This window comes from Zingiber officinale, chromosome 5B, assembly GCF_018446385.1.
Source record: "Zingiber officinale cultivar Zhangliang chromosome 5B, Zo_v1.1, whole genome shotgun sequence".
Taxonomy (NCBI): Eukaryota; Viridiplantae; Streptophyta; class Magnoliopsida; order Zingiberales; family Zingiberaceae; genus Zingiber; species Zingiber officinale.
Window position 1 is genome coordinate 128,367,605 of NC_055995.1, and position 8,593 is coordinate 128,376,197.

The following is an 8,593-nucleotide window of genomic DNA, read 5'->3' on the forward strand; positions in this document are numbered from 1 at the left end:
CGACGGGCTGACCGGACGTCTGGCAGGTAAGTGAGGTAAGTCACTGGAGGATGCATTCCCGGGAAGGGAACATTAGGCGTCGATCCGGCTTAGATCCATTTCGGATGTCTAAGTCGAGATCGTGACTAGATTCCGGTCTCGGAAAGACGGAATCTAAGTCATACTCTTTGCTATTACTTTGTTGAATTTTAATTGTGCTAACAATCTATTTTACAGGATATATATTTGCCTCCGGACTAACGTTTGTCTTGCAGGACGGATTCTGCGGGAAAACAGGGTCCGGGCGCCCGGAAGGAATCCAGGCGCCCGGAGGTCCGGGTTCGCCTCGGTTTGAGCAGCTACGTCACATTCCAGGCGCCCGGAAGGAATCCAGGCGGCCGGAGCAACATATAAAAGAAGCCCCAGGCAGGAGCTTCAGAATCAATCAATCTGAGAACTCTTCTACTGCTGGTCTTACTGCTCGACGTTCAGTGCGACGCCAACTAAGCTCCGACAAAGCGCTCCTTCGGTTATTTAATTTCCTTGTCGGTATTGCTTTATTTTCACTAGCAGTTCCTGTGTTCATTTTTGTAACTATATTCGAATTGTTAGTGATTGCCCAACGAAAGTGGTCAAGGACCACGGGCCTTCGAGTAGGAGTCGTCACAGGCTCCGAACGAAGTAAAAAACATCTGTGTCTATTTTACTTTTCCGCTGCGTTTATACTCTAAATTTTCGAATCGATATTCACCCCCCCTCTATCGAATCTAACGATCCTACAAGTGGTATCAGAGCAGGTACCGCTCTGATTTGGTGCAACCACCAATCAGACTGGGGGTGAAATTCTTTTTTTTTTTCAATCTTCAGTTTTACACTCAAACTCCAAACTGGTTTATCATTTTTTTTTCAATTAGAGCTAAATTGGTGCAACACCAATCTAGATTTTTCTACTATTTTTTCTTCCCGCACTACTAATCCAAGACCAAGTCTTGGGATATTTTTTTCAGTTATTTACCTGTGCACAGAATGTCCCAACAAGAAGGATTCAGCACAGTACGACCTTCACTCTTCAACGGGGACGACTTTCCGTACTGGAAGTAGCGCATGGAGGTCTACCTCAAAACAGACTTCGACCAGTGGATGAGCATTACGAGACCCTACAAAATTCCGGTAAACACCTCCGGGAATATACTGGATCCTGAAGACTGGACAACTGACTTGAAGAAGAAGGCGTCAACAGAAAATAAAGCGATCAACACTCTACAGTGCGGACTAACAAGAGAAGAACTAAACAGAGTCGGTCCACACAAAAACGCTAAAGAACTGTGGGACAAATTGATCGAGCTGCACGAGGGAACAAGCGACGCTAAGGTAACAAAACGAGACCTGCTTTTAAATAAAATTTTTAATATAAAAATGCAGGAAGGAGAAACAGCGAATCAACTCCACGCGAGGATCAAGGACATCCTCAACAGGCTTCATGCGATAGGCCACCAGATGGAGAATAGAGACTTAATAAGGTACGCATTAAACGCCTTTCCACGTAATAGTTTGTGGGCATCAATAGTGGATGCCTACAAAATTTCTAAGAATCTTTCTAAATTAAAATTAGATGAGCTTTTCTGTGAATTAGAATTACACGAACAAACTAATGCTGGAGCCGAGAAAGGTATAGATTTATTTGCAGGTTCCTCCAAATAAAAGAAAAGCAAGCCTGAATTTGAAGAAGAATCTGACCAAGACTCCGAAGACGAAGAACACCTGGTGAACTTGGTAAGAAAAATGTTCACCAGGAGAAAGAGGAGCTTCAGCAAAAAGGACATTCAAAAGATCAGCTCTCCCTCAGAACAAAAGAGCGTGACCTGCTATGGCTGCAATAAAAAGGGACACTATAAGAACGAATGCCCAAAACTGAAGTTCGACAAACCAAAGCCAACCAAAAAGAAGGCACTCAAAGCAACGTGGAACGACTCCTCGGACGAATCGGAGGAAGAAGAGCAGAAACATCAGAGCCACCTCGCACTGATGGCCCGGGAAGCCGAAACAGAAAACGAGTCGGAAGATGAAGACGGGTCTGAACCCGAAACAAGCCACGAGTCCGTACTCGTTTCCGAAGGCTCGAATGAGGTATATTTTAATTTAAACAAAAAATTTTTTAGAATCATCTCCTGTTTAAATAGTAAATTAACTAAAGTAGAAAATGAAAACAAATCACTTCTTGAGGAAAATCAAAACCTCAAGGAACAAATCAAAAATTCAAATCCAACTCAAGATCTAACACTTGAGGAAGAGAATCTATCATTAAAAAATGATATTAAAAATTTAAAAGAAATGCTAGAAAAATTTACAACAAGATCAAAAAATTTAGACTTAATCCTAAATAATCAAAAAGCATGTTATAATAAAATCGGACTAGGATATAAGTTGAATTCAAATAAAACCTTCAAATCATTAATAACCCAATACAAGTCAACTAATCAAGCTTGGGTCCCGAAAGCGTGTCTGACCACGCAAGTAGGACTTAATCAATATTATATACCTAAAGAAAAAATACATTATATAAAATCGAATAAACCAAACCAAAATCCAAAATACAAACCTAAACCAAATTCAAAATCTAAACACCTTAAAAATCAACAAAATTATCACCAAGTTAACCATAACTATAAAAAGAATCGACACAAACCTAAAACTAAAATTTAAATTAATGGCCAATAATTCAGGGGGAGGCTCCAGAATAGCTGGCACCTCCAAAACTAACTTACCCGACAGGGTAACCCAAAACAAACTAACCCGGCAGGGTAATTAGGATTAGAGACCAAGTTTAACTTGAATCATGGTACTGGTGAAATTTTTGGATGATAGTACGTTAGAGAAGCTTGGGCATCGCATGTCTAGAAAGATATGGCTTCGATCTGGTGCATTTGGCCAAGTGGAACTGACCGAAGCTACCCTTAAATGGATCCTAATCAGTTAGACCAAGATTCAGTACTAAGCTCCGTGGATAGGACTATTCGGAAAATCTCGAAAGGTTGGTTACTTCTAATGACGTCCATGTGACTCACCAAGCTTAGAAATTTATCCGAAGAATGCCTATTTGTGGAGACCAAAGCTAAATCTGAATCTAACACAAGTTAAACCAAAACTCCATAAGTAAAAAATCTAATTTCATCTCACAAAATCATAGGATTCCCTGATTGATAACATAGATCGGGTGAGATGAATAAGGTTTAAGATTGTAAACTTAAAAAAAAATATTTTAAAAATTCTAATTTTAAACTTAAAAATTAATTTCAAAATTTTAATTTTTAAACTTAAAAAAATATTTTCAAAATTCTAATTTTAAACTTAAAAATTAATTTCAAAATTTTAATTTTTAAACTTAAAAAATTATTTTCAAAATTTTAATTTTAAACTTAAAAAATTATTTTCAAAATTTTAATTTTTATTTTCAAAATTTTAATTTTAAACTTAAAAATTTATTTTCAAAATTTTAATTTTTAAACTTAAAAATATTTTCAAAATTTTAATTTTAAACTTAAAAAATTAATTTCAAAATTTTAATTTTAAACTTAAAAAATTAATTTCAAAATTCTAATTTTAAACTTAAAAAATTATTTTCAAAATTTAAATTTTAAACTTAAAAAATTAATTTCAAAATTCTAATTTTAAACTTAAAAAATTAATTTCAAAATTTTAATTTTAAACTTAAAAAATTAATTTCAAAATTTTAATTTTAAACTTAAAAAAATTAATTTCAAAATTTTAATTTTAAACTTAAAAATTAATTTCAAAATTCTAATTTTAAACATAAAAAAATTAATTTCAAAATTTTAATTTTAAACTTAAAAATTAATTTCAAAATTCTAATTTTAAACTTAAAAAATTAATTTCAAAATTTTAATTCTTAAACTTAAAAATTTCAAAATTTTAATTTTAAACTTAAAAAATTAATTTCAAAATTTTAATTTTAAATTTAAAAAATTAATTTCAAAATTTTAATTTTAAACTTAAAAAAATTATTTTCAAAATTTTAATATTAAACTTAAAAAATTAATTTCAAAATTTTAATTTTAAACTTAAAAATTAATTTCAAAATTTTAATTTTTAAACTTAAAAAAAAAAATTATTTTCAAAATTTTAATTTTAAACTTAAAAAATTAATTTCAAAACTCTAATTTTAAACTTAAAAAATTAATTTCAAAATTTTAATTTTAAACTTAAAAAATTTTAATTTCAAACTTACAACTTAACTTCAAACCTAATTTCCAAAAAAAAAAAGAAAAAAAAAAAGTGGGCGCCCGGAAGGGGATCCGGGCGCCCGCCCTAAATCAACCCCGGGCGCCCGGAGTCCCCTATAAATAAGGGGCAGCAGGCGCCCCCAACCTTTGCCCCACCAATTCTCACTTTTGCCAAGGTTCACTCCGAACCTCAGTGCGAAAGTACTCTAAATCAAAATTTTCTTGCGGTGAAGACGCTGTTGCGATTCTACCGAGGTCGTCAAATCTATATTTGTCGATGGCTCCTCGGTAAAAATTCTTCCCCTCTCTAAAAATTTTATTAGAATTTGTCCTCTCATTTTTTTTCTTAGAATATTCTTTTATTTATATACAGTAGGAAACGAACAAATACTGGTGTTGGACCCTCCAATGCTAGTACAGACCCTAGGTTTCCCACAGACGAACTTAGGATTAAGTTTGAGTCAACCATTTATAAGGCCATTAGTGTCACGCCCCAGGTAGTCCCTGTCCGAAGAAATTTCGACAACATCTCCCCTGTACGGCGGACAATATGAATCTCAGTATACATATATCAATACCTCGGCCACACTCGGCCGGAACAATACAATGCAAATAAGAAACAAACCACGCAGTTTATATCAATATTCCACACCGCTCAACATATAATCAATCCACGCAGTTTAATAAGGAAGAACGATATAAAACCAACAAAGATATACGTACACATCCTACTCCACTACAACGAAGAAAACAATCCACGAAGTAGTGTGAAAATCTGCAGCGGAAAACAAAAGCAGCAAACCCAAAGGTTCGACATAAAGTCCACAATACAAACCCACAATACAAGTATATAAGATGCAAAAGCAAAATATAATCCGACAAAGAAAATCCTCGCGATAATGGGGCTAGCGACTGGAATATCTCCCGACGGCCTCAACCTGAAAAATAGTAACAACGGGGTGAGTTCAAGAACTCAGCAGGTAAACCAATAGACATGTACAGCAATATATATCCACCAGTAATAGCCTAAGGTACAGTCTCCTAAACCATGGGATCAAGAGTACAGTTCTCTAACCATACAACCTACGGTATAGTCTCCTAACAGAATAACAGATATGCATAGCCGAAATAAACTGTAGTAACCAGCAATAGGCATAAAGTATAGTCTATAGCAAGAATAACAAGAAAATGCATAACTGTAATAAACTGTACTCACCTGCGAGGCTTGTGCAACTGACTGTAAACATACACAGATAAAGATAGTCAGAGCAAAAGCATATAACCTGTATGCATGTCAATCATATGCAATCACCAAAATGCATCAATCATAAATAATGCAATCTGTGCATATGATGCAAATGACATGTCCTGGTCACCCCTACTGCCAGTCAGCCGCCTCACACACAATGGTGAGACCGAGTGGGTAGGGTGATGACAACTCTGCACTCACTACCCCGATGAGTGACCGAGTGGACGGGATCGGAGTACACCTATCCTCCCGCCTCAAACATAGTGAGGGAGCGAACGCCTCATCTCCCAGACGCAATGACGGGAGGGACCCCTGTGCTACCACGCCCCGCCACGCTACCCATGAGCGTCCTAGCGGAGCACCACCGGGCAATCTACCCTACACACCACGAGTCGTGCCACTACCCATGCAGGAACACGTTGTGTGTGGGTCCATGTAGCCGACGAGCTCAATAATAATGGAGTCGTCAATCGCCAAGCATGCAATCATGCAATATGGTGCATGCGGTTATGTCATACCTGAACATAGCCTCCTCCATATATATGTGTGCCCAAAAGGTAAACGCATATATATAACCATGGTATAAAACAACATAAATCCAAAGACATCACGTATAACAATGATATGAGTATCATGAATCCAAGAGCATGTATCACACATGTACCGCATCTAATCAGTAGAGTAGAGCACTATAGATATACATCTCTATGAACATATACACATGGCAAGCGGTAAAGGTATCCAATCCTAAAGTAAAGCAACTAGCAAATGAAGCATGGTTCTGTGGCTGAAAGGTCCAGGGGTCGATCCCCGGGGTGTCACTGCCTGGGGTTAACGTCTCCGCTATGCACTTTCCACCTGTGTACCTGCATTTACCTCCCTCCATATCCGTGGGACCGGCTCTAGGGGGGCCGCTGATGTGGCGGTTCCACATTTTTTTTTTTTTTTTTTATGTGATAGGTATCAACTAGCTAAGACCAAGAGGGAGAATAATCTACTATCTACCACTAGTAAATATATATAAGCTACACATATCATAAGACATTATCAAAAGATAAGTCAGAGGGTACCCGCCTCAAATAGAAGGTACAAATCACGCAATCCAAAGTCGACGTCGAAACGCCGTCTCGAATCAGAGTCCTGTGTCAAACCAACAATATATATAGATTTTATTTAGCTAAATCAAATGAATAGCTAAATAAAACCCCTAGAACTAAATTAGGGCAAAAACCCTAATCCATACAATCTCAACCTACGTAATTAAATCTAATGGTTAATTAGGATTAGTTACCTAATCTCTAATCACCAATTAGATTAGGAATCCAATGGTTGACTAGGGTTAATTACCCTAACCCTAACCATTCCATTAGATTAATTCTACACACAATCAACAACTAATTACAACATGTATCACCATCTAGATTAATCAAATCTAACCATGATCTACATCTAAAATCAAAAACCTACATACACTAATCAATCACTCTAATCATGTATCAACATCACTACACCTTACCTCAATCCCAGCTATTGTTGATGTTGGAACTAGGAGGCTGCTGGTTGGTGTGCTGCCGGAACCAAGAAAGGATTAAAGAACACCACAACACAACAAAACTTCACAGCTACGCTTGTTGATCCACAACACTCAATTCCCGATCATAGAATACAACACCTGTTGGAATTCTCTTCCCACTTCAACCGATATCTCAAACACAGCAAGAAGCTGATCTGGAAATTATAGCAAGTAATTAGATCAAGCCATGGGGATCACGGATCCAAACACCAACCTAATTAACAACCTAAACTTACCTCAAAAGGTTGTCTCCAGAAGAAATCACCCAATCGGAAGATCATCACTGATCAATTACAAACATAGACTCTGCCCGACAACTCAAGAACAAACTCACTGATCCCCTCCGATCCGTGACCTAATTCAGCCGCCAAGAAGAGAAGGTGCGTCGGTGACCTAGGGCTGTGATAAGCTCGTAGGTGATCGGGATCGGTGGCGTCGCCGGCAACATCGGGAGGAGAAAGAGATCGATGCTCTCACCTAAGACTGGAGAAGGTCATCCACGATCGGATCTGTACCAGCGTCTGCTCCCCTAGGTCGACGGCAAAGTCGGGATGGTGAAGCTTCGGCAGCGATCGAAGGCGAGCGGAAAGAAAGGATCGGGCGGGAGAAGGGACTTTGGCTGGATCTGAGCGTACTGGTCGATGCCGGCAGAAGGAGATCACCGGAGCTCTGGCTTGCTTCGTCCGCGAGAGAGAGGAGGAAGAGAGGGGAGATCGGGATCGCATCGGGGCAGAGAGGGAGAAGGGTCGGGATCGGCAGTGGTTTGGAGGAAACGGCGATTTGGGGCGGAAATAAAAGAAAAAGAATTATATAATAAAAACATTTCCTCCCTTAAACGGGTATCCCAAACTGGGTTTATCCGAACCCGTCGATCGATCTCCTCAAAACCGTCCATACGAGCTCCGAAAAATTCCCAGAAAATTTCTAAAAATTCCGGAAAAATTTTATAAGGCTATTTCTGAAATAACCCTATTTATTTAAATTTTCCGAGATCTCACATCCTCCCCTACTAATAAAAATTTGGTCCCCAAATTTCGCTATAACCAACAGCCAACACTATAACATAACCAAACAATATAAATGCTGAAAGAAACTCTAACCCACATACCTCAAGTAAAGAGATGAGGGTATCGAGCTCAGATCGTATCCTCCAACTCCCAAGTAGCCTCCTCGTCAGAATGATACTATCATCCGACTTTAACCAGCCGGACAGTCTTGTTCCGTAGCTGACGCTCTCTGTGGTCCAGAATCCGTACCGGAACCTCCTCGTAAGTGACATCAGGCTGAATAGGAACAGATATATCTGACAGAACATGTGGCGGATCGGATACGTATCTCCTCAGCATAGATACATGGAATACATCGTGAATGCCAGCTAGAGATGGTGGTATCGCCAGACGGTAAGCTACTGCTCCAATCCTCTCCAAGATCTGGAATGGTCCAATATATCGGGGAGCTAGCTTACCTCGGAGACTAAATCTCTTCACCCCTTTCGTGGGTGAAACTCTAAGAAATACATGATCACCAATGGAGAACTCCAGGGGTCTCCGT

At 38.3% G+C, this 8,593-nt stretch overlaps 1 long non-coding RNA gene across 2 annotated transcripts; it reads right to left on the reverse strand.

The window, feature by feature from the left end:
- Positions 1 to 5,106: 5,106 nt before the first annotated feature.
- Positions 5,107 to 8,221, reverse strand: LOC121987858. 2 transcript variants are annotated; one of them, XR_006113742.1, is made up of 3 exons: positions 7,279 to 8,221; positions 6,986 to 7,197; positions 5,107 to 5,158 (listed from the first exon to the last, which is right to left on the reverse strand). It is a non-coding gene; the product is annotated as an uncharacterized LOC121987858 (long non-coding RNA). The 2 variants fall into 2 exon arrangements; XR_006113741.1 differs by lacking the exon at positions 5,107 to 5,158 and adding an exon at positions 6,589 to 6,609.
- Positions 8,222 to 8,593: the final 372 nt, after the last annotated feature.